The 27,156-nt window shown below is 37.3% G+C and overlaps 1 protein-coding gene across 3 annotated transcripts in view; it reads right to left on the reverse strand.

The window, feature by feature from the left end:
- The window catches only part of CCER1 (coiled-coil glutamate rich protein 1), a 59,478-nt gene that overhangs the window by 7,095 nt on the left and 25,227 nt on the right, over positions 1–27,156 (reverse strand). The window contains exon 5 of one of the 3 annotated variants that reach the window (XR_013155858.1): positions 16,835–17,067. The exons of 1 other annotated variant lie outside the window; for it this stretch is intronic. The gene's annotated coding sequence lies outside the window, so the exon portion shown is untranslated. Of the gene's footprint in view, positions 1–16,834; positions 17,068–27,156 lie in introns of those variants that run through there. One more of the 3 variants, XR_013155860.1, reaches the window with a different exon arrangement.

Below are 27,156 nucleotides of genomic sequence, written 5' to 3' on the forward strand. Positions count from 1 at the left end.
ACACACACAATACTTTCAGGGGAAACATCAGTGATTTTAGACAAATAAAAAAGGCAGGGATAAAATATATCCATATATATACTTTATGAATAAATACATATACAGAAAGGAAGAATATAATCTTGAATTACTTTAGAATAAAAGGAACAATACAATGCATATGAAGACAGGCAGAAAGAAAAGATTGTAGCAAAGGCAGGTATGTTTAAAGAGCTATATAATACCCATGTTTGAGAAAAAAATGCATAACTATTAAAAGAAAATATACTTTGCCCAATCATTATTATTGGCATCAGAATTTTTTCCTATCTATAAGAAGTTCTGACATAATTTAATTACCTTAGTCCATGTCTTAATTTCATCATTGTTTACCATTTTGCTAAAATAGCAAATGTCATCAAATTCATAAAATATTAACTGTTACACATATGTATTTAAAAAAGGAAAGAATATTATGCATAAAGATATGAATCTAATATAAGTAAAGACTAAGTAAACCTCTTTTTACAAGACTTGAATAATATTATAAATAAAATGTTTGGTACTAAGAAAATAAATAAAAAGTAAATAAATGGGACAGGAGTAAAAAAATGGATGGAACTGGCCTTTGAAAAACCCTGATTCAGGAACTCTCCCCTGTAACTGGCTCTTCCATAGTTACTGAGTGATACGTGTGGGCCGAGTCCTGATACTAATGTATGGGAATGGGTTGTATTTAAGGGGACAGGGTCATATGGTTCTTACTTGCAGCTTTCCACATTGGACTTGCATGTCATATCTTGAGCAAAATGTGAAGCCTTCAATGTGTGGCTACCTCACATTTAAATCTAATTTCCAAATCCTTTTTTTCCTCTTAGGGATAAAACATCCCCCAAATCCAGGAGAAAAAACAGGAAATGGTTTTCATCTGAGCACCTAGAGTGTGCCAGGACAATGATGTCATACTCAAACCTCACAGCACCCCTGAAACTGTTGACATTAATCTCTACTTCATAGATTGGGAAACTAAGGCTTAAAAAGGATGAATATCTCTTCTATGCCATAAAAGTCTAGTTGAAACTATATCTGATTCTAATGTTCAGTCACTAAGCCAAGTCATCTATTGACATCCAGACTTCTTTACTGCCCCTCTATAAAAATGCAAGCTTTATTTCTTTATCTATTTTACACAATCAAATTCATACTTTGAAATGATTTCATGCCAAAGGCTTGCCTAATTAAGAAATCTTTATGTTAAGTGTTTTCCTATTTGTGACTTGAAAGAGTTCATTGAATTCCGATTTGATCAAGGAATTTTAGATTTTAGATGAGCTGTGGGGGTGGAGGTGGCGATTACAAGGTAGAAGGCCCTGGTATCCATGTAGCTATCAGTTGGTTGGCTCTTGAAGTTAAAGCTCATTTAACCTTTTTGAGGGTGATGGTGGCCTGGAAGGAGGTTCCTGCCTCCCATGAGGCTAACATCCTCTGCTCAGGGAGAATCCCACCACTGAGAACTGCCATAACCTCCATGTTCAGGCAACTAATGCAAGTAGATTAACCAGAGTTTTTCTTTACTGGATTCTTTGAGACTTCAGAGCAATGTTCTTACAGGTGCAAAGCAGATAGGAATTTTGCCGAAAAAAAAATAATAAATTCCTAGTATGAGTTCAGGAATCTGCCTTTTTATCAAGCCTGATGTTGATTTTGGTGTGGTGGCCCAAGGACCCTACTTGGAAAAACACTAACTTGGAGACAGCCCTTTCTGACCATTTCTGGTCTGCTAATGCACATCCTTCATGCACACCTTCCCTGCATCACTTCCTGTTTTTGCTAAGCTTTCACCCACCTCTCCTTGTGCCTGTACTGTCAACCCATGACATTATTTTAGTTCTCCATTTATTACTGTCATTGCTTATTATTTATGTAATTCCTCCCAGTGCATTGCACACTATTTTTTTAAATCTCTAATGATATTGCTTTTGACAACAATGTGGCAGATGGGTAAGTAGATTTTCTTTATTAAAAGAAGTATTATTCTGTTGACATAGAATATCCCCATGCTATTCTAACTAAAGGGGGTTCTAAAATTGGTTATCAATTGTCATATTAACATAGTAACTTAATATGAAACTGTCAGAAAGAATGTTGTGAGAGAACAGAAAAGCAACATATTTATTTTTTCAGGATTGACCTGTGTCAAGATGATGGGTTGAAATGACCCAAACTGTTGAATGTTTTTGCTGAGATAACCAGATATCATAATCACTGAAGTTATTGCAGCAAAGAAACAAAACTGACTAAAGTTAGGCCATTTGCCTTCTCAAGATGGAAAGGGAGGCAATTTGTTCTATTGATTTCATCTTATTTGGATCAGTTTTGGCAGAATGGTTGAAGAAGAGTTAAATCAGTTCCTTACCTTACTAAATAGATTTCCAAACAGCAATATTAACATAAGCGGCATTTTAAGGACCATTTCTTAAAAACCGTGTCTCAAAGTTTGGCTATAAACTCTCTCAGGGGCATTATCTAATTTCACCATTTCAAGAATCATAATTATAAAAACAATTCTCAAATCTAACTTGCCTTTATTCTTTTCTGATATATAGTCTTGAATCTAAAACACAAATTCAATAATGCCCAACAAAAAGTTAATCTTCTCAAATCTAACTTGCCTTTATTCTTTTCTGATCTATAGTCCTGAATCTAAAACACAAATTCAATATGCCCAACAAGAAGTTAATCAAACAACTCCCTCTCTGGAATTAATTCTCTACTTTTGAAAATGCTACTAGCATTCTCCTCCCAGCAACAAATGCTTAAGATCTGAAAAGCATCCTTGACTTGTACCGTATTCATAACCAATCACACTCAATTTTTTTAATCAAATTTTAAAATCCTTGCCTCATAATATTTTTCTGATTTCCAAAATCATGATTCTGGACAACTGTAAGCTTCCATGCATATCTCCTAAGTGGTCTTTGTTTCCAGTTTCTACCTTATTTTGCAAATTCTGTACTCTTCCAACATTGTAATCTTTCTAAATCCTACAATCCGCACTCATCTTGTTACTAATTTTTTGATAGCTTGCCAATATCTATAAGATAAATTCTTAACCTTGTGTCCTTTGTGATCAATTCTAAGTTCCCCTCTTTTAGTAACTTTTACTTCCTACAAATATAGTGGGTTGACTGTGGTTCCCCAAAAGACATGTCCTCCCAGAACTTGTGAATGTGACTTTATTTGGAAATAAAGTATTTGTGCATGTTTTTTAATTAAAGAACTCAAGATAAGATCATCCTGGATTAGGCTGGGCCCTAAATCCAATGACAAGAGTCCTTATGAGAGAAGAGAAGGAGAGAAGCTACAGAGGAGAAGGCCAAGTGAAGATGGAGGCACTAATTGGTGTAATGCAGCCCCAAGATAAGAAACCTGGAGTTAACGAAAACCTCTTAATAGCAAGGAATGATTCTCCCATGGAGCCTTTGGAAGGAGCTTGGTCTGCTGACGCCTTGATTTTAGACTTCTGACCTTCAGAACTGTGGGAGAATAAATACCTGTTGTTGTTGTTGTTGTTGTTATTTTTAAGTCACTAGTTTATAATAATTTGTTGCAACAGTCTTAGGAAACTAATACAACAGGTCAACTAAGTCTTCCTAAAGATACTTTGCTATTGTGGCTTCCCTTGCTTGAGATGCTCAACATATCTCTCCAACTACTAATGCTATAGTTAATATTTGTAGGCACACACAATATAAAATGCACTGTTCTTTCCACATATTAACATCTTTAACTCTTTCGTTGGTTCTATAAAGTTGTTACTTTGATGTCCATGTAGGTATACTTCCCAGCTGAGCTGATGTTTTAACAGAGGCAATCTTGCTCTAGAATCCATGTTCCTAACAACTTCACAAAATATCAAGGTCTGAGTTCAGAACACATCCTGTCCTGTTGATGAAATAAGCCTGCACAAAATGACAAATATGTGTGATCTTGTTCAGTGAAATATCTAGATAAACAGATTTGTGGAAACAGATAGGAAATTACATGTTTACTGGGGGCAAGTGGGTGAGGGGATTATGGAATCATTGCTTAATGGTTTCCAGGTTTCTGTTTGGGTGGATGAAAAAGTTTGAGTAATAGATGTTGGTGATGATAGCACAATATTTTGAATGCAGTTAATGTCATTGAAAAATCTATTGAAAGTGGTTAAAATGGGAAATGTTTAGTTGTATATAGGTTACTACCATGAAACATTTTTTAAAAAATCAAGTTGACCTTTTAAAAGAACATGCATTCTATGAAATATTTCCTGATCACCTGACTAGAAGCAATCTTTATGACTCTTTATAGCTATTTTGGTATGTACCACTCATGAAGCAGCATATACTGTATGCCATACACTTTATTTATTCAGCTACAATGTAAAATACTTAACAGGAGAAATTGTGTCTTATACTTTTTTTTTCTTGTTTTTTGGTTGTCTTTTTGTTTTCTTTTTTTGTGTTCTATATTTTTTTGAATCTTCTGCACAGGCTAACATAGTGCCTCATCTGTGTAGGTAAAGATAAGTAAGTCACTGAATGAGTACATCTGGTAGAAGAAAATCAAATGAACATGTTTAGCACAAGCTAAACAGAGGGTGAAACCATTTATCTGTGATTATGTTTTAAAACGGAGATAAAGGCTGACCTTCAGATTCTGATTCACCAATATTTTTTTCTCTCACCTGTAGGCCTCCTCTTACTTTATCTAACAAACATAGAATACAGAAATATGTTCAGAATGTTTACCTTTATTAACATAATAGCCATATGGAAGAAATACAAAAAATAATTAACTCTGATAAAAATGGTAAGATTTTCCATTCTTTGTAAATAATATTGCAGATGAAGTGGATGTGTTTATCAATGTAATTGCTTAATTGGTTTTATTTTTACATGTAAATATAAAAAGTATCTAAAAAGCCAATGCTTTGAGAAAACCAGATCAAGATGCTAAATTCAGTGACTTATTTAGTCAGCACAGGGATGAGAAGAATGACTCACCCCCCGATTCCTTTCCAGCCTCAATCATCCTTCTTGAGCAACAATTTGTGTAAAAGCAGAATCATCTCAGAAAAGATGAGAAACCCAGTCTAAAGCAATAAATTCATGAATGCTAGAGAAAGATCTTTCCCACCTCCAATTTTATAATCTATTGAATGTGGAAAGCTGGCTAAAGTTGCATTTATCAGTTCTAACAGTCAATCAATGCTACACCTATAAAAAGATATTTAAAATAAACATGGTACATATTTTTTTCTTCATAGAAATAGCACATGAAGGAAACCTTTAACAGATACAATTTAAATGTTTATTCATAAAGAAACAGTACTGCCAAATCTGAGGACATATGAAGAGCATACAATTAAATGTTTTTATTTAAGATTTGGCTTCCTGTCACAGAAGAAGAAATTATTTTAAGGGAGGGAGCAACCTAGCCAATGAAGAATGAATATGAATAGAAGTCATAAGAGAGTGATCAAGGTCAGTGCAGCACATGCTTGTTTCAGTTAGGAATGCTTTCAGCTGCAAGTACCAGAACATATAAGCAAACATAGTTTAAATAGAGGTATACTTATCTATATATAACAAGAAATTTTAAGGTCAACAACTACCAATGATGAATCTGCAGCTCAGCTATATCCAGGCCAGAATCTGTTTGATTCTCTTGACTTTATTCTATGTACCTCACTTTGAAGCACATAAGGCTTTAGTCATTTGCCTAAAAGAGCACAGGATAAGAAACCCCGCAAAGACCCCTTAATCAGAAAAGCAAAAGGTCTCTCCAAAGCCCTATCCAGTTTGTTTCCTTTAACATTTCATCCGCCAGAGCTCTGTCACATGATCACTTCTGGGAAAGAAGCCATAAAGGGTTGGAGTTGAATCAGCCAAACAATCACAAATACACATCTAAGTTTAACTATGTATGGATAACAATTTAAGATGAGAGTGTAATACATATTCCTAATACAAATGTATACAACTTCCTATGACTATATTTATCTATTTCCTTTTTGATGAGTTTACCAGTTATAGTTATCTAAAAATATTGACTATTAATTAATAATGAAATCATTTTAGTTTGAATAGAAATACTATGTTTTTTTGGCAATATATAAAGGGTACTATTTTTGTATGTGTGATTTAGCCAGATAAAGTTTAATCATTTAAAATTTGCTAATGTCTTATCTTTCTTTGTTGGTGGCAACAACCATCATGAAACAGATCCTTGGTTTTGAGAAGAATTTCTTAAAGATGAGCATGTAGAGAAATTAGACAGCTGTTTTCTTTCCCAGAGAAATAGTGTAATGGGGATGGAATTAGACATGCATAGGTGCAAAAGGAGCTATGGAACATCATTGGAGGAAAGAGATACAAACACTTTGGTATAGATTATTAGACAATCCCTGATGGTTTGGAACAATCATAACCTACAGGAAAGGATGTCCAAGGTAGCCCTAGAGGAAATTCAGAGCATGGGTGCCTGGACTTGTGATACCAACTTACCATCAAGATCTTGATTGTCTTGGGTAGGGTTGGGTAGTACTAAAAACCTCTCTTCACAGGTAAACTTGCCCCAGAAAATATAATAGGGAATGGAAATGATATAGCACTCCTTGAGACAGTGACAGAAGATTGTCTAGTTCTTGGCTGGCTGTCTGAAGTACTGCTACTGGAACAGAGGTAATGAGTAGCATAGCAATAGCTTTGGTGTGGTGATTCACTAGCAGTTGAGGTGGGCTTGCACCAAGGAGTACACCTGATGACTAATGATGCTACCGTGACCCTGGAGTGGCAGGACTGGATCTGGGATATGAACAGCAGTTTGTCAGTTCAGTGGCAACAGCAAATGGAATATCTGTTTGGATCATCCAATGCACAGCTATGGCTTATTTTTCATCTAGTCATAGTTATGATATCTTCTAGTTTTAAATTGATGAACCTGAGACCTGGAACTAATATTGAGAGGGGAGCAATGAGGAACAAAGTATGTGAATTTGAACCTTGGGAATTGGGCATCTCTTAGGAAAGTGCCTTGAATTGGAGAAAATAAAGCTGAGGTATAATTTTTTTTCTCTTAAAATGTTAAATTAGAAATGTAAACATGCTGACAATACTTGACATTTTGGATGATGTGCACAATCTTTAATCTGATCAATAGAAAAAACTAACATATACTAACTATAAGACCCCTTCAACCCATCACTTATTGAATGCTCAGTAGTTGAATGACACTGTACTGGGTTCTTGGAGAAGGGTGGGGGTTTGAAGATATGATATTCATTTTCTACTGAATTCATTCTGTTCCAGACATGCTGGTTTCTTGGATTTCCTCAAATTCAGCAGATATGCTCCCACTGTACAGTCTATTTTCCTTTAACTGGAATATTCTATCACAGATATGCAACTTTCTACTTTACTTTTTTTTGTTTTTACTCATGTGTCACCTTCTAAATTAAACCTTCCCTGAACTATCTTTTTTTTTAATTGCAATCCTCCTTCACATACTCCATTATTTCCTATCCACCCCTTTATTGCTTTATTTTTCTTCATTGCACTTATCCCCATATGTGGAATAGGAAACATATTTTAGTTGAGGAAACAGGAAGTACATAAATAAGCAAAATGTATATTGTATAATGTCAGATTATGACAAGTGCCATGAAGGAAAACAAAATAAAATAAGAAATAGAAAAGAATAGATGTTGTGTGTCGGGGGGTGGAATTTCAGATAAGATGGTCAGAGAGGGGTCTGTGGAAATGACTTTCAGGCAGAGACCTGAGTGAACTAAGGGATATGAATACATAAGCAGAGCTGATTCTATATAAAGGAAATAAAAAGTCCAACTCTCTGATCCAGGAATGATCTTAGCATGCTCAACAAACATGAAAGACAAAGTAGTTAGAACAGAATGATAGTAGAGTATGTAAAGAACTGAGTTCAGAAAATTAGCAAGGGGGCTAGATCATCACACAGCCCTTGGTAAGGACACTGGGTTTGTTATAATGAAGACAGAAAGATATTGGAAGGATATGAAGAGTTGAAAGGTCTGATCTTTATATTTTGATAAAGATAACTCTACCTACAGATAAAAGAGTGTTGGGGTAAAGGGAAGGAGTAGATGCAAGGTACCAGTGTTGCTAGGAGTAGGATGAGAGTGGAGCAGAAGATGATATGTAGTTGGGTTGAATGTAATTGAATGAAAGGACTGGCCACTAGCCATGGAAATATATAGTCTTGATTGCTTAAAATGATCTTCTGGTAGTAACATATTAGAGAATCAAGCATAATATTCACTACAGGGTATATTAGCATCAGATTATGACAGAGCTTCAGTTATGCTCATTTCAACCAATGTTGGTTGAGGAGCTAGTATGTGTGTTGCAGATTTGTTTGTTTGTACAGGAAGGATACACTGATGTGGTTAAGGAGCAGGATGTTTATTAAGGGCATGTCATGACCATGGAATCAATACCTTTGAAAGCTGCAGCCTTAGCTCTACCTTTGAAAGGTTCTCTTTAAAAAGCTCTGTCAGGCTTCAGTTTCTGGTATGGGATAAGATTAGGAGTGCCCATGGTCAGGGCCCATTCCCACTCCCCCTTTCATATAAATGGTGACCCTAGTCTGATGCAATGATATGTGTGAACTTGTGCTGTTGGATCAAATACTCTAAGAGCATTTGGTTAATGGTAGAGACTGAGGCTATTTAGGTAGGAAAAAAAAAAATCACCATATCCCAAATAAGTGTCAATTCCTGCCAGAATGATATCCTGGCCCTTTCAAGTTATCAGGGGTGTAATGTCAATTTTCCACCAAGTAGTTAGTTGGTCTTCTCCAGAGATGTTGTCAATAAGGGAGTCAGCATTAGTCTGTGTTCCTGGCAAGCTGGATATTTGGTGATGTTTGTTCTAGTTTGCTAGGCTACTGAAAACAGATATCGTAAAAATAGGTTGGCTCTTAACAGTGGCAGTTTATTAACTTAAAAACTTACAGTCCTGAGGCTGAGAAAATGTCCAAATCAAAGCATCATCAAGATACCTTCTTCCTGAAGACTGGTGTTGGTGATCCTGGAATCCTCTGTCACATGGCAAAGCACATGGCAGTGTCTGCTGGTCTTTCCCTCTCCTCTAGGTTTCATTGCTTCCAGCTTCTTGCTTCTGTGGATTTCTTCTTTGTCTGAATTTCATTCTTTTATAAAGGACTCTAGTAGAGGATTCAGATCCACCTGAATGAGGTGGGTCACACCTTAAGGTCCTACTCACCAAAAGATTCTACTTACAATGGGTCCACACCCACAGGAATGGATTAACTTTAAGAACATACTTTTATGGGGTACATACAGCTTTAGACCATCACAGGCAGCAATATTTACTTGATGAGCCTCAGTGAATGGGACTAATGCTGTTGTGCGCAAACATAGCCTCTATTCCTGCCACCATGTCAAGCACTAGGGAGCGGATTATGTCAGAACTGGGCTGGGTAATGACCACTGAATGATATCAACTACTCAGATTATCTATCACATTGCTAAGAGGTATTTCAATGGTGAATGCTCCCTGGAGGATTTGATATGTGATTCAAAGACCTTTATATTTGTGTGCACTACATGTGAATATCCACATGCCTTTATCCCTGGCTTCCTTGTCCTTCATTGTCCAGTGTTCCTCTTCCAGATTTTTGACCAGTCAGCCAAGACATTTGCTACTGTTCATGAGTCCATTCGTATTCTAACTTCAGGTCAGTTTCCCTCCCACACAAATTAGATACCCAGGTGCAACACTTGAAGTGATTTTCTCATACTATCTATCAAAGCTGCACCCATATGCAGTCCATTTTTAGGTTGTACCCACTTACTGAGCCTACTCCATAAGCATGTTCAAGATTTTCCTTCCATCACATTTGGTAATAAAGGATTCCCCATATGACTGTAGGTGTAAGCAAAGGGAAAGTTATCGGTACAAAAGTGATGGACAATATGGTTTGTTTAGGCTACCTGCTCAGGCAGCTTGCTTGTACCCTTCGGTCTTGTTTGTCTTTGATTCAGAAGGTGTCATTCCTATTCTTTCAATGAATGGTCTGTTACTGAGTAAGAAATTTAGGCATCCTCAAAACCATTCTCAGGTTCAATAAATCACTAGAAGGACTAACAGAACTCAGAAAAGCATAATACTTAAAGTTATCATTTAATACAGGAAAATGGTACTGATTAAATCAACCAACAGAAAAAGCGCATAGGGCAGGGTCTATGTGACAATATGTAGAGAGTAATGCCAACCAGAGACGTTCATTCAAGCCTTGTGGTCTGGAGTTTAACTGTGGCTCAGCCAGGTAGACATGGTTGATTGCCTATGTGACTGACCTTAGTCTGCAGTCCCTCCATAGGTCAAGCTGTTACCTCATGGACCAAGGACCCTTACCATAAATTATATCATTAGTGTAGACAATCTTATGTGGCCCCAAACCCTCAACTAAATTAAGACACTCTCATCAGGTAAGATATTCAAAGGAGATAGAGATTCCTTCCCAGGAGTCAAGGGCGAAGACCACATCTCTCTTTAGGAAAGGTTAATCCTTTACTGCACACTAAGCCTGCCAAAATTTATGATTATAAGTTTGACAGATCATACCTGTAGAGATTTGCAGCTGCATGATCACTTCTTTTCTTATGATCAGATTTTCTATCTCTACCAGAGCCAAGTAGCACTCTAAGGGGTTAATTTTCAAAAGGTCAATAATTTTCCATTGTTGATAATATCACCTTGCTCCAGAATTCTAGAGATCTGGGCTGTGATTTCCCCATTGGGGCTTGCATTAACTCTACACAGTAATTTTCTCATTGCTGATATCTGTAACACCATAAAGTTGGTTGAATCATTTGGCAACTTAAAAATGTAGGCATCATGTTTCAGGTTCGATTCCCAAGTGTGCACGTCAAAAAATATATATATATAAGCATCATGCTTACTTCTTTGTGATGGAAGGTAAAAGATAAAATAATTTTTCCTTTACTTTGGGTAGGATGTCCCAGAATGCTTCTGATCATTGAACTCCTAAAAGCTTAACTTATTTTAGAAGTCCACTGAATCTTCTTACAATTTTTCTGCCCTTCTCTGGTGTGGATATGTCTTATCAAAGTCTCTAGGGAGTTATCATTTTTGGTATATTAGATCCAATGAACATGATATCATCAATATAGTGGATCAATGTGACAGCTTCAGGATAGCCAGGTGGTCAAGTTCCCTTCAGACAGCACTATGGCAAAAGATAGGAAGTTAACCTAACCATGGGACAGATCTGTAAGTGTATGTATATATTTTTTCTATTCTATGTAAATGAAAAACAGGTTTTGATCCTCTTTACTAATAGGATTAGAAAAGAATGCATTCACCAAATCAGTAGTCTCATAATGTGTGCCTGAAACTGTGTTAATGTACTTTAGCATTGTGCCCATTGTTTGGACACAATGACTGCAAGTGGGGTTACTATTGGTTGCCTTAATGAATTATATGGAGATATGAAAGTGACCTTTAACTCGAAATCTGGTAGATCTTTAAGAAGGACACATATTTCTGCCATCTTCCTGGAGATATAATATTTTTATCAACTCTGTATCTGGTAGATCTTTAAAGATGAAACTTATTTCTACCATCAACCTGGAGAGATAATATTTTTTATTTATTAACTTGTATAGGTAAGGGGCAACCTCTCAGAGGCTTATACTTGGCTCCCCAACTAGGTAGCTCCTATCCAAAGGCCAAGGACCTAATGTGAGTGTTATCCCAATTACCAAGTGTGCCTATTTCAATGATAAATTCAGACAGGGGAAAATAAACACCATCCATGAGTTCAGCAGATTCACTGTGGGCTGGATCTTGGCCAGGACTCCATTTGTTACCAGGACCCCTTATGCCTCCCCTCATACAGGAATGACCTTTCCTCAGTATACATTACATGAAGAAATGGCAATAGTTTCCTTTGGGAAATAAGAAAAATCATTATCATGTTCATTTGCCAAGCAGCAGCAAAACCTGTCCCCTTGGGAACTCAGACTCTTCTTCAGTCAATAGGTCTGGGTCTGAAAACTGGCTCAGGTAAGGAAACAGGGCAAGTGTGGTAGGCAAAACAGCTCCCCAATGATGGTCACATCCTAATTCCTGGAATTTGTGAATATGTTACTCTGCATGGCAAATGTGAATTTGCAAATGTTGTTAAAGTTATAAGAGATTATCCTGAATTGTATGCATGGGCCCAATCTAATCACATGAGCACTTAAAAGCAGAGAATTGGAGTCAGAGAGAAGTGTATGAAGAAGAAGGAAAGTGAAAGGAAACAAAAATGGAAGGCAGAGAGATTCCATATATGAGAAGGATTTAATGCACTTTTGCTAGTTCAGAGATGCAGGTTCCACATGCAAGAACCAGAGAGATGCCTTTAGGATCCAAGGGTGACCCCAGCTGACATCCAGCAAAGAAATAACTCAGTCCTATTCAAAGAACTGGATTCAGCCAAAAACTTGAATGAATCTAGAAACAAATTCTTCCCAAAGCCTCCAGAAAGGAACACAACCCTGTGTTCCTTGATCTTGGTCTCCCGTGACTCTTGGCAAAGGACACATCTGAGCCATGCTGCATTCAGATTTCTGCCCTATAAAACTATGAAATAATAAATGTGTGATGTTTTAAGCCATGAGTTTGTGGTTATTTGTTACAGGAGCAGAAGAAGTCTAATACAGCCATGGAAGCATTACTTTTCTTGGGGTAATTACCCTCAGATTCCTGAGTATATAATTATAATTTATTGTAATGGTGCAGATTGAGTAGTACCCTTATTGCCTTCCTGTCTCTTTTTACCTTAGATACCTCTGGTATTCTATTGTCCATCTCTGTAACTCTTTGTATCAGGCTCCCTACCTGTCTCCTGACCTTGCCATTCATTCCAATAATCTCATCCTCCGTGACTTCTCATAGTGAGGCAGCATTATAAGGCTTCCATTATTCCCATTTCCAAAAGTAAGCTTAGTTCTGTAGCAGACTTTCTCACATTGGGCTTGTTCTTCAGAGGAGAGCCCTGCTAAATTCCTTAATCCTCACCAGAGGATTCCTTATGGTCTTGTTAAATGTTATATCCTCTGGGAATTCATGTAGAAATAATCATCAGGTGGGACTTCTACTGGTATATTCGCTTCAGCATGTCTTCTACAATCAGATTATATTTCAGGGTAAGACTTCCATCTGTATGAGGAAGATTGAACTCTATGTACCTGACCACTAGGATAAAGGACATGGAAAAGTCATGACATCGATCTGAGTAGCACTTGTCTATGGGTTCTCACTAGGGGGGAGGCAAAGTGATTCTAAGGGCACAAGTAGCAAATGAAGGGAATGTTTAATGGACTATTCATCCTCAGCCCAGCTGGTGTAGTCAAAGTGAAGGGAGTAGGGGTACGATACTAATCTTGCATCTACAGGGACCAGTTAGCCAATCTTCCTGCCCATAGAAAGAAGTGAGGTGAAATGGAAAATCTTTAACTCTAGGGTGAATTTATTCTCTGAGAAGAGAGGGTTAGATTTCTGATGCACTCAGAGCAAGTCAGTCTTAAATAGAAAACCATTTTAGGATCCAAAAGAACTAAGGGATTCCGCCATTCAGGGAATCATCAGTCAAGGGGGTGATGTTGGGAGAGGCCAATCAAATTATCTGATTTCTGTGGTGAAGACTCTTGCAGACTTCTGCAGAAAGGCCATTTTTCTAGGTCCTTCAGCAGAGTGCTCGCTGGGCAGATGGTACTGTCACCAGCACTAAGAAAGGGGTCTTTAAAAGGCTTTAAATCTAGGGCAGGTGGATCAGCAGGCAAAGTTCTCGCCTGCCATGTCGGGTTCGACTCCTGCCCACCCAAAAAACGAAGAAAAGAGAAGGCTTTAACTCTAAATACAGAAGGAAGGCCTTTGGCAAGATGGCAAAACTGATAATGCTCAGGACACTTTGAGGAATGAAAGGAACCCGGTAGAAACTGATCCAAAAAGGATTGAAAGACTTTTATATATATATATATATATATATATATAAATTTTTGAGTTTTGAATCAAAACTTAGAGTGCATATGCATAAAAATTTGCATATACTGCAACTGGAAAGCCATAAGAAGCTTGTTCAGGGGAACAGCTATTCTCTTCTATCTCAGGTTGAATATGCTCCTCCATGCATCTCCTTTCTCATTATTTTCTGCTCCCTCATAAATTTAGTTTGAACATATTTCTCATTTCACCTGAAACTTACTTTGAACTGGAAAATACTTTCTGGGTTTCTTATTCCAAACTTAAGTTTATAAAAGCAAGAATCTGACAAGCCTGAGTCATCTTTTCAAGGCAAACCACAGAGATCATTGTTGTCTGACCAGCCTGTAGTTAAGGAACCATTTGGTAGATACATGATGGCTTAGGCGGTCAGCTACCACGGAGGGAGGTAGTTTAGAAGTGGGTATGATCAAACAAGGTCTCCAGTTAATAGCTATGAAGCACACTGGCCTGAGTTTTTATATAATGTTCTCACAATACTTTGATAATAGACAGAGGCCAATCATTCCATTCTTCATATAGTGGGGACTGCACATAGAAAAAAGTCCATTGGCTGGGAATCACTTATTTCTCCAAAAAGTAGAAAAGTGAAGATTTATGTCACATCTTTTCCCCACTCCCTTACAGACACCCCTCACCTTTTCTGGAACTCTTTCTAGAATAAGTTATCTGCTTAGAGTTACTCAAAGGATGGATACTGAGCAAATGTATTCATGAAGATTGAGCTCTCGCTGCCCTCTAGTGGAGGTGGAGGAGGCAGGTTTACTGCTAATATTTGGGATTGAAGTGTGAATGGATAAGCAGTCTCCATGTTAATGCCCAGAAAGAGCCACTGTGAGAGAAAAGGAGAGAAGAGGACTTCAGCATGAAGGCATACAAAGGGACTGCGTATAGGAAGCCGAAGCAGTCTGGGAAGAACGGAAAACCAAGAAGGAAAGCCTGAATGCCCCATGCCCCAAGCTAGCAGAGCAGCCACAGTGAGGTTGGCAGACCAAGGCAGGGAATGAGGAGCTGTCTGAATGTTCAGGAGCTGTGTGGATGACAGTCCTATCAGAGAACTGCCCAGTCTTCCTCTGAATGGGAATGTCAAACTCTGCAGCCATTCTTTTGCAGCAAGGAGGGACTTTGAATCACCTGTTTCCAAGTGTGTGATTGGGATAACTCCAGCCCATGCTCCTTATACGAATTTTCCCATGTAATACTTTCTATGGTTTCCCCTCAGCTCTACAGTCAATATCTGGAACATAGGAAGTGCTCAAAAACTTATTTCATAAGCTGTAAAATCAACATGCGGCCTCTAGACCCTTGGTAGAAGGTGGATAAGAACTACTGCAGTAGTATTTAAAGGATGGAATACGATTATGGAATAGAACATCCTATCTAGGACAATGAAAATGAATAACTGTGTCATACTTAAAATAAGCATTTTTTGAAGTGATTCTGTTGACTCTTATTTGCAACCAAATGGCTAAATGTAAGAAGACCTGGCTATATAGAACCTCTCATACATGAGGCTTATGCTTTTCCTTTACAGCCGAAAATATCAAATTTTAAAGGGATTGCCTTAAGTCCTACAACTATTAAGCTATATAAGTGAGTGTTTTGGTTTGCTAAAGTGTCCAGAATGCAATATACCAGAAATGAGTTGGCTTTTACAATGGAAATTTATTATTTTACAAATTTACCATTCTAAGCCTATTAAAAAGCCCAAATTAATGCATCAAGAGGAAGATAGTTTCTCTGAGGAAAAACTGCTGGGATCCAGGAGTCTTCTGTCACTTGGGAAGCCAGGGTTCTTCTGTCACATGCATCTGCTGGTCCTTCATTCCAGGGTTCTATTGTTTTAAGCTTCTGATTCCAGTGGTTTTCTTTTTTGAGCTTCTGTGGGTCCACTCCTACTGAGCATCTCTGGGGTGTTTCTTCTCTCTCTCTCTCTCTCTCTCTCTCTCTCTCTCTCTGCTGTGTGTATATGCTGTGTGTCTGTTTTTGCCTTATATCCTCTCATGTAGGGTTCCATAAAGGACTAAGACCCATCTTGAATTGGACAGGTTACATCTCAATTGAAACAACCTAACCAAAAGGTCCCACCCACAATAGTTTACACCCGCAAGAATAGATTAAAAGGACATGGCCTTTTCTTTTAAAGGAGTACATAACAGCTCCAAACTACCACAATGAGTAAGTACAGATTAGCCCACAGAGAGCTAGAGAACAATGCATGGCGATGAATCACAACTGTTATAGAAAAACTAACCCTACCTGAGTCAAGATCTGTCTCTCCATCGTGGGGCATTGTGGTATATTAATTCTCAGCAGATTTACTGTATCAACGGAAGAGTGTAAGCTTGTTATTATGGGTGATGATCCAGCTGGATATACAAAAACTGCATATCACCTTATATTGCTTACATGATTTCCAGGCTGTGGGAATTTATCAAACATTTATGCACAGACTGAAGGCATACCATCAGAGCAAAATGATAAAAATTTCCTTAAAGGGTATTCCTGAAAATTGGCAACTATATTCACAAAATGACTCTCACAAACCTGTTTCAGTGTTTCAATGTTTGTATTTTATATGGGCAGTGGGAGGAGAGACTCTGGGACCTTCACCCAATGAGAAAACAAACTGTAGGAAAAATTCTATGGAGTTTACAGTTCAACCATTGCAGCATCCTATAGCATCCCCAAAGGGATAAACACTTTATATAATGACCAAAGGAGAAATGTTAGTGATATCAAACTACAATGTCAGCAGCAAACACAAAGCAATTACGCCAAGAACTACTTCTCCAACTCTACGTAAGAGTTGGGGATATATTGCGTGTTTGGGAATCGAGTCATATGGGATTATGTTAAATCACTGAAATAAATTTCTGTCTAGATAATAAGTAGCAAAGGATTTAATTCCTTATTCTCCAGGTTGGTTGATGATGGAGTCCTGCAAAAGACAGTGAGAGTTTCCCAGTGCCTGTCCATGCAAAAAAAAAAAAAAAAAAAGACAGTGAGAAAGACCCTGTGGCAGTGGTTCTGAAAGTTAGTTTACATCAGCTTCACCTGGAGGGCTTGTAAAAACACAGATTGCTGGGCTGCACTCTGAGGTGAGGTCCCATAGACCAGTAGATCTGAGGTGAGGTCCCATAATTTGCATTTCTAACAAGTCCTATATAATGCTTATGGTGCTGGTCTGGGAAACCAGAGTTTCCTAACTACTGCCCTATGCATCACATTGAATTCAGTACTTAAGAAAATGTTGGGAATGGGGAGGTAGGGTTGACATACATCAAGTTACAAGATGAACAATGACACTGAGGGCTGATTCTTGTAACCGTATCTAGACTTATAGGAAAGGAAAAAACCTGTATTGATCTTCTCTTATGTTATAGGTTCTTTACATACATTATTTCATTTAGTGGGCACAAAATTTACAAGCAAACATATTCATTATCCTATATATGTGAATAAATAGAATATTCCATAAAGCCCAAGCCCAGGTATATTGTGGTTCTGTCTTTTTATAATTTTCAATTCAAAGAAACATTAGTTTGACATAGAGAATTGGAAAAAGTATAAATCTTTACTAGATTCCTTCTCTAAGGACTAAAAGATGACAAACATTTTCTTATATTACAGATTGAGGTCCAAATGACTCGGTATGACTATTTCAAGGTTATACTGACAATGGCAGGTACTTGACAAAAGCTGGCCTGAAAAAGCAAGGACTGAGTAAAAATGAAAGAAGAATCGAATGAAACAGTGATTTCTATTTAACAAAAAATCCTTTCTTCACATCTTCTCTCCCTTTTAATATCTCTCATAGGTATGAACACAATACCAAGATTTTCCCTTGAGGTCATGTGAGATTTGTGTCACAAGAATTACTGAGGCTAGACAGAAAAGGCATGTATCAGATCAGAAAATTGAAAACTGAAGGGAACTGGGTGGGTTTCCCTTTTGTTTCCCAAATTTGGATTTTGAGAAACAAAATTTGCCAAAACAAAACAAGGTCCAGTGAATTGTGGCAAGTTCATTTATCAGGGATCTCAATTCTCATGTAGCCCAATCTAGATTCTGCTGCAAACAGTCCTGTATTTAAAGTCTTGGGAAACCTTAATATCTATTTTGAAGTGGTTTTTTTGGGACCTATCTCACCACTATTGGTAAAAGGGTTATCACGCAGCTGACACTTTGCCAATCATAGTGGCACATTTCCTGGGGAAGAGTAATTGGACCAAACGAACTACATTTACTGCTGGAATTTTCACCTGGAGATAAAGACTGTATTTTTCCTTTGGGATTTCTGGTGACCGTGTACTAAAATGAGAGAGTAGCAAGTGACTCAAGCCAAAAAGAAGCAAGCTAAGTCAGAAAATAGATAGAGGATGCAGATGAGAGGCAGAGGAACAGCACCAGATTAAAGCAAGAATTTGAGCCTAGATTTGAATTCCAAATTTTCCATCTAGCTCGGGCAAGTTTTCTGGTTTTTTTGGGCTTCAGCTTCTTCTATCTCATAGGTGAGGACCGAATGAGTTGATTTATATCAAGTGGTCAGGACAGCTCCTGGCACATGGCAAGACTCATATACATGTTACATACTTCTATGACATTTTTGTCCTCTGGTCTACCCAATGAAGTGAATAAATAGATCAAAATAGTTAATATCTACTTTTATCATAATTAATGTATAAGATAGATACCTCAAATAATAGCAATTCATTGCAGCAATGATTTAGTGTGCATCAAATGCCAGATACCTTGAAGATAAGCATATTAGCAGAGTAGTATTATACTCTATATGCTTAAGAAAATAGCAGCTATTGTATCTATTTATTAATTCATATAATATTACTAATTTTATGAATTGAGAAGGCATAAATTAATGAGGAAAAGCTGAATTGGTACAATTGGCTTGAAAGATTCAGGATGGTAATGGGATAGTTTGTGCTAGTTCTGAAATAATTGAACTAAAAGTTTAGAAGAAGAAAGTTTACAGTTGCAGAGACCTCTGTTTTTCAAAGATTCTAAATTTTTAATCACACTTTTGTTTATTGGATAACAGCAGATGAGTGAGAGTATTGAATTCAAAGTAATCTGTGGCCAAACAGACAAGGTGGTGAGTTGGATAGTCAGAAAAGAGAACACCCTGTAATGGTTAGTCCCCAAACCACATGGAACAAAACAGGTCTATGGAGGTTGAGAAGCCTTAAGGAAATTGGATGTTAAATGGATAAAGTTAATGCAGTCAACAGGCTGAAGAAGAAACACATAAGCAAAAGGATGGGTCAATAATGATTGTAAAAGATGATACATGGTTGCACAGGTGGTTCAGTGGTAGAATGCTCTCCTATCATTCATGTGGGAGACCCAGGTTAGATTCCTGGACTATGCACCACACACACACACACACACACACAAATACATATATATATATATTTAAAAGATGATACAGAAAAATGGAAAAGATTTTATCTAATAAAGACTTTTTTTTAAACAGGTCACTTAAATGTTCATAAAAATGACATGAGAAGCTAAGAGAAAAATTGACTCCACTAGACTCTCTGGTCTGACATTAGAGAAGAAACAATGGTATGGCAGAATAAGATAATATATCTGCAATATACATAAAGATGATTAAGGAAAAGGGTAAAAAAAGGTTTTAGGAAAAGTGAGACTTTAAAAACCTACTATGGAGCAGATGAATCACAGTGGACTGGGTTAAATAGGAAGATTATAATAGAAGTTGCTTATCATCATCGTAAGGGAAATGAAAAAACTATTGAGGTGGACACATGGCATGAGGCAAAGCAATAGATATCACAGGGTTGACTGAAACACTCTGGCACAGAGCTGAGGCAGGGGGTGGGGGCTGAATACTGGCAGAAACAAGAGATGAAGGAGAATTTCTATTAGTGTCTAAAGTTGTGAGCTTTTTTTCCTAATTCAGAAATAATGCTTATCAAAATGTTTTCAATGTTTACCAATATTTGAATTGATATTTTTTTTTGGAAAGTTTATTTCCCCAAGCCATAAAATGTACTTAATTTTGTTCAGTTCTGTAACAAGAAAAATAACCATCATGGAAAAATTCCTGGAAAGTGCAACATGCAAAACTTCTTTACTAGTTTAATGATTTTTAATACATATTTGCAATACAACTTGCCTAGAGCATAAAACTATTGGTAGTAGCTTATGGTAAGTCCTTTTGACTCTGATGCGAGCTGGTGCATGCTGGATCTCACATTAATTTTTAAAAGGACAAAAGTTAAATGGAATTTTAATGGCTTAAAACTCTGGAAATCTCTCTTGTCTCTGTTGTGTTTTCATTTAATATTGCATTCTCTTCACAGTTAAGATAATTCAGTTAATAGACAGCCAACTGGCTTTAGCATCACCCCCATTGTGTAATAATTAAAATGTCAGTTTGTGCTTCCAGAGCTGCTTCTTGTGTCATGTCCCAAAGAATCAGACTAAACACTATTACTATTTTATAAAGGCATATTCTTAGGTATTGTTTAAAATCAAACATAACCCTGTAAACCATGATCATAATCTGATTGAAAGGCCATAATTTTTAATTTTTCCACAATGAAATAAACATTAAAGTAAACCTGTGATCTGCAGCATGAACTTTCATGCTGAAGCTGCCATTCACGACATCATCATGTCTGAGAAGGTTTATATTGTAGAGAATGCAGAAATATTTGTGGCACTTTTGTAGGTTGTCATATATATCAAGGGCAAGTTTCAATCAAATTGACTCTGATGATATGAATAAAGATATAACTTCAAAGTCACTAATGCTTTTGCTGAAATCAAAACAAAATTTCATGTCTGCGTGCTAAATTTCATGGAATATCCTCAAATGCATGAGGTCTGGCAGGTTCATTTGAATTTAGAGATGCAGTTGAAACTGTGAATTGAGCATCACCCAGCTTACTTGGGTGACACAGGATTAAATAGCTTCTTGGGAGATGGAGATCAGAAAAGGGTCACCTGAGATTACCTTTTGATCTGGAATTTGCAGGCTAAATAAGATTTTATCGGAATTGTGGGAGAGATAGGATTGCGAACAGAAATAACAACACAAGAACATTTCCAAAGATATTAATATACGTTCCTAGGCATGGGGAATGCCAAAAACTCCAGGAGAACTTGAAGCAAAAGGTGGGGGGAGTGAGGCTTTATGTGATAAGAAAGAGGCAGGGGCATGGGGGCACCAGAAGTATTTAAGCAGAGAAACAAAAGACTATATAAGAACTTTTACAAGGTCAGTCAGTCAGTTAAATGGAGGATGAACTAGAAGCTGGAAAGCCTGCTAGCATCTTATCAGGACAATCCAGGACAATCCTTGAGGAGGTCAAATGAACAGCAGCAAAGGTAAGAAATAGTGGGCACCTGAACTAAGGCAAAAGCAGAGAAAGATTCTTTGAAATGTAAAAGCCATTTGTACCAGCCTCTCACCCTGTTTTCAACCTTCTCGTTTTTTGTGGCGTACAATATTTTGCCTTCCTGATTTCTAAATTAGGGAGTTCTTCCCCTGTTTCTCATTCTATGGCAACTGATCCTCAGGATCACTTTGAGAATTCAGTAACAGCACGTCTGAACACGTGTTGTTGAGGACTGAATCATGTCCTCCACAAAAGGCATGCTCAAGCCCTAATCTTCAGTCCTATGGACATGAACTCATTTGTAACTAGGATATTTGAAGATGTTTCCTGGTAAGGTGTGGCCAGACTGAAAGAGGATATCCCTTAGTGCATATGACTGGAGTCCTTACAAGCAGAGGTAATTCAGATGTAGTCAGTAGAAACCAGAGGAGGAGACAGAAAGGGACAGATAACCACATGACTGAGTACTGATAGAAAGCCATCACCAGAATCGTTCAGACTTTGGAGAAAACATGGCCTTCCTGACACCTTGATTTTGAACTTTTAGCCTCCAAAAGCATGAGACAATATATTTCTGCTGTTTAAGCCAGTCTACTATGTGGTAGTTGTCATAGCAGCCCTGGCAAACTAATACATATGTGCATTAATATAATTGTGTTATAATATAAAATATAATATACATTAGTAATATATTTCTATCTCTTCCACTTTATAGGATTTACGGTTATTTGTTAATCAGATGCCTTCCAAATAATCAACCCTATTCCAATCCTCCCATGGTCCATCTAATAACGATCCACTTTTTTAGTTTCACCTAAATGTCTGTGGCACTTTAAACTCAATTTGTATAAAAAGGAATTCAGTGTGTTACTTCTCCTGCATTCCCTATGAACATATATGGTGGCTCTTTTCTCCTAATAACTCATGGTATAAAGGCCAGCATTCTATGTACATAACTTCTGCAAAGCTTCATATGTCTGTCCTTCTTTCCAATTCCCTCACCACCACCTTTCTAAGGTGTCATAATTTCTTGCAGAAACCGTGACCAGAATCATTCCACTTTTCCACATGCCTTCAAATTCCCATTGCTGTACATTAAGATAAGACGAAACTTGATGTTTGCATTGTTCCTCCAATGACTCCACACAGTCAATGGAATAAACCATCAATACAAATTCTTGACCTGACATTTAAGAATGCAACTTGCTTTTCTTGTCACATTTCCTTCTTCTTGCCTACACAGAATCTGTACTCAAACCAAACTGGATGCTCTCTTCTCTTAACATGCCTCTTATCATCTTGATTTTAGACATGCTCTTTCCAAGGTCAGCTTGAACATCATCTTTCTATGCTATTTCTTCCTGATTTTCTTTTCCCCACTGCTAAGTCTGGTCTCAGTTACCACTGAAACACCATAGTACTTTAATCCCTTCTACTTGTGACATTCGCTTTAATTTCCACTACAGTAAATTTTTGCCTTATTTAAAAAAATTTACTATATTGTAAGAATACTTCTTGTGGGCAGGGACTTTGTTGTCCATTATTGATTCTAGCATAGAGCTATGCATGTTGAAGCAGTGCAGTAAAAATCAGGTTTATTTAATTGTAGTGGGTATACCCTCAAAGCACAGATATTCCTAGGCAAAGTGCACCATTTTTAATGAACTGCAACATTTGCTCATGCATTCTTTTGCCTTTCATCATCAATATCACCACCATTATATTCATCATCATTAGAAATTCACTGAATGTGTGTGAAGGCAGGCCCAATGTGATGGAGTTGCACGTAGTCAGCACAGATTCATTGCACATAATAACTTTTACTCCAGGGCTACATTGACAGTGATGATGAAAGTTAAGTATGGCTTGATGACAACCAGAATGCATGAGAAGACACATCTGCAGCTACCATTAATATTGATGCAATTTAAAAGTTTAGATATTGTCATAATTTTGGTTGGAAGTGGAGCACCCATCATATTAATTTAGCTTTATTAATTGCTTTCTTCTTTACAAGCTGGTATATTGCCCATTATTCTAACCTACATACTCAGCAATTCAACCACTAGGTAGCCCTAGCCACGCAGCCAAGTAGTAAATAGTATTTTAGCAGTTTCTTAGTAAGTTTGAAATGATGTATATTAAGTGTCTTACCAGTCCCCAGTTTGCATTTTATAGTAGGAATAAACAAGCCCCTAAATTTTGTTTGGATTGTTCCCATTGTCCAGAATACTGTATTTCCATCTTCTTCACTACTAACTGAATTTCCATTCAATCTTTACAGTTCAATTTAGCATTGTCTCCTCAGTGCTCTTCCTGTGAATTTATCCATTTCTCTGTCTTGGCACCTGCAATTTACTACATTTTCTGTCCCTCTTGGCTTGAATTGAACTGAAATGAACTAGGAAGGGGGTAGGAAAAAATTACTCCTTTAAAAAAGGATCAGAATTCACCTTGAGTATGTAAAAAACAACTTTATGAAATGAGGACCGAATTTAATAAGTTTAAAAGAAAGACAGTACAGGAGGAAAAGTACAAATTCAATTGATGTAAGAAAGGGAAAGACTTGTGTGCTCACGTATTGGAAGGGAGAAAAACTAAACATTCATTATATAACACAAATTGGATGATTCAGCAGCATAGAGCAATTTTGTTAAAAGCTAAACATTGCACCACAGTGTATTAATAGAGTTTGACAAGCTTATCATGAGTAGTAATATTTTCCCCAGTAATTTGACAATAATCAATCCCTTCCTGAAGTATTTAAGAAAGTTGTGGGAAAATGGGAACTCATTCAAAGAAGATCAATGAAATGACTATTAGAACAGTTGAAAAGTGCCTCCAAGGAGGTCAAATGAACAGCAACAAAGATATGAATTAAAATTTGTCATCAAACCCAGCCCACTCCTGGCAGAAGGTATGACAAATAACTATTTGATTAAGCAAAATACTTAAGTTTAAGCACAAAAGACAGAGGTGATAGTCCAGATTTAGTATATTGACCAAAATGGGATGAAGTAGACAATTCTAGAAATAGATTAAAAGTTAAGTGAAGGAGAATCTACTGATAGTACCAAGTGATTAGACACTGGAACAGACTTCAAAGGGAGATCTTGAAATATTCCTGCATGTGCATCTATTACAATCAGACGGCAGACTGCTCTGAATGGTTTAACTAAGTCAGGCATAGAAACAGATGGCTAGACTAATTGCAATCAACCACTCTACCAGAATTATACTGTTTCTTGTTATATTACCATGTTTTGTGATCTAGGAACCTGTGACTATAGAGTATTTAATCTATTTAACCTGTGTCCATGATTTCATATTTCTCACTTTCACTATTCTATATATATTCCTGGAGATGATGAAGAAAAGAATCTCCATTTACTTCCTTCTCCTTTCTTTTCACCTGGTAAGAGACCTGAACTAAGTTACAAGTAAAAAGAACTTGAATTTAGAAAGGTGGACTGTTTCTATTGCATAAATGATAACAATATTATTTTTATTTATATAATCTATCTGAATAATGATCCAGGCAACATTATGGGGGTTTTATATGCCTAATCTCAAAAATTCTCTGAGGAAGGTACTACTATAATCTTTTCCATGGCTGAGGAAAATGAATTAAGTAAATTGCTCTAAGTCACACAAATTAAGAGTCAGAGTGGAAATTCAAACTCAGATCTTTCTGACTCCTAAACACAAATTCTGTGCATTTACTCTTGCACTCATTTATTCAAAAGGTATTTACTGAGAAACTGCCGTGCCAGGAATTTTTGTAGATGTTGAGACATAGGTTGGGTTCCCTAGATAACAAAGCCTAAGGTGGAAATTTGCTTGTAAAAAGTTTACTGGGGCATGCTCTCAGAAACAAAATGTTAATGGATAAGTGGAAGAAGCAGATTGGAGCAGCAGGGAGAAATTGAACTACAAAGCAGTTACATTAAAGGCCTCAACCTATCTCCTAGAGCTCTTGAGCTGGATGGCTTTTCAGAGCTATCTTGAATTATGGAAAGGGATCTAGACTTGCAGTCTCTTGATGGAAGGTGCCCCTAGGGCATGTGCTTAAACTTGATGAGGCAACTCCCCTTTGGCCAAGGGCAATTCCAGGAAAGGAACTAACTCTGTTTCATCAGCTGGAAATACTCTCATGCGAGAAATAGTAGCCTACAAACATATTATAGTCCCTCTCCTCATGAAGCTTATCAACTAGTGATGAAATGGGAGACACTTGTCAAAAAATAATGTTTTTATGGCAGATGATGATACAGTGTAGTAAGAAAAATAAATCAGGAAGAGAAAGTGCCAAAGGTGAGGTTGGTATCTGATGCAATTTAAGCATAGCTTCATTGGGAAGGTAGCATCTGAGCCAAACTTTGAAAGGCATGAGGAGTAGATCTACAATAACACTGGTAAAGAGAACAATTCCATTCAAATGTCCCAGAAGGAAAGAAGAAGCATGTCTGGCTTGTTTGAAGCACTGCAAGGGCTACATCATAGCTTGCAGAGAACAGAGAGGTGAGATAAAAGGCAAAGAAGATAGGAGAAAAGAGGCCATATAATGCAGACACATTAAGGACTTTGGCATTTATTCTGAATGAGTTAAGAAGTTATTTGAGAGTTTTGAGCAGAGGTGTGAATGATCTGCCAAATTTTTAAAGGCTTCCTTTGGCTTCTGTGTTAAGAACAGATTGCAGGGAGACAAAGGCAGAAATAGGATAAAAGTTAAATTATTGCAATAGTCCAGGAAAGAATTGGTGATGGTTTGTGCCAGCATGGTAATAGTGGAGATGGTAAGAGGTGGTTAGGGTTTTGGTATATTTGGGAGGTGGAACCAACGGAATTTGCTAATCAAGGTCTCACAACTTATTAAGCGTTCTTAAGAAGTTTGCCTGATTTCTTAGAGCCATAGTATCTTTTCCTTAAAGTAAGGATAATATATCTTTTCTACAGAGCAGATTGTAAGGATTAAATGAACAAATGTATATGATATGCTTGGCACAGTGCCTAGAACACAATGGATGTCCAATAGACTATTTCCTTGCCCTTCTCTTATCTCCCATCTTTATCAATGAGTTTTTAACTTTCATCAATTCATTTGATCAAAAACTATGTTCTAACATAACAGAGCAAGCATTATTTAGCTTAGATTTATACATGAAGCAATACACCATTACTTTAAATTATTATATAATGAAAACATCTCTGAATTTAAGTCAATGCAGTGTACTTTCAAGTGTAGAGTGAGGTTACTTGCATGTTGATATTTAGATTCTTCCAGATATATCTTAAATCTCATAGATTTAATTATTCATAGAGAATAAATGCAGTCTACTTTTAGGTGGTTTACAAGTGTACTCTCAAAAGTTTACAGGTTTCCGGGGGGCCAAGATGGCGGCTTAGTAAGGTACACACATCTTAGTTCCTCCTCCAGAGCAACTACTAGGTGACCAGAAACAGTGCAGAACAGCTCCCGGGGCCACGGCAGGGAACGGACTCACAGTGTACCTCAGTCTGGACTGGCTAGACCGACTGCGAGACTCTGCTACGGTGAGATCCCCGAGCGGCGGGCGCTTCCCCGGGCCGCTGTGGCTGGCGGCCGGAGCTCCTCCCTCCCTCCTTCCCCGGCCAGCTGAGAGTCTCGAAGAGGCAAGTTTCCCAAGCCGCGG

The sequence above is a fragment of the Tamandua tetradactyla genome, chromosome 7, assembly GCF_023851605.1.
Source record: "Tamandua tetradactyla isolate mTamTet1 chromosome 7, mTamTet1.pri, whole genome shotgun sequence".
Classification (NCBI taxonomy): domain Eukaryota; kingdom Metazoa; phylum Chordata; class Mammalia; order Pilosa; family Myrmecophagidae; genus Tamandua; species Tamandua tetradactyla.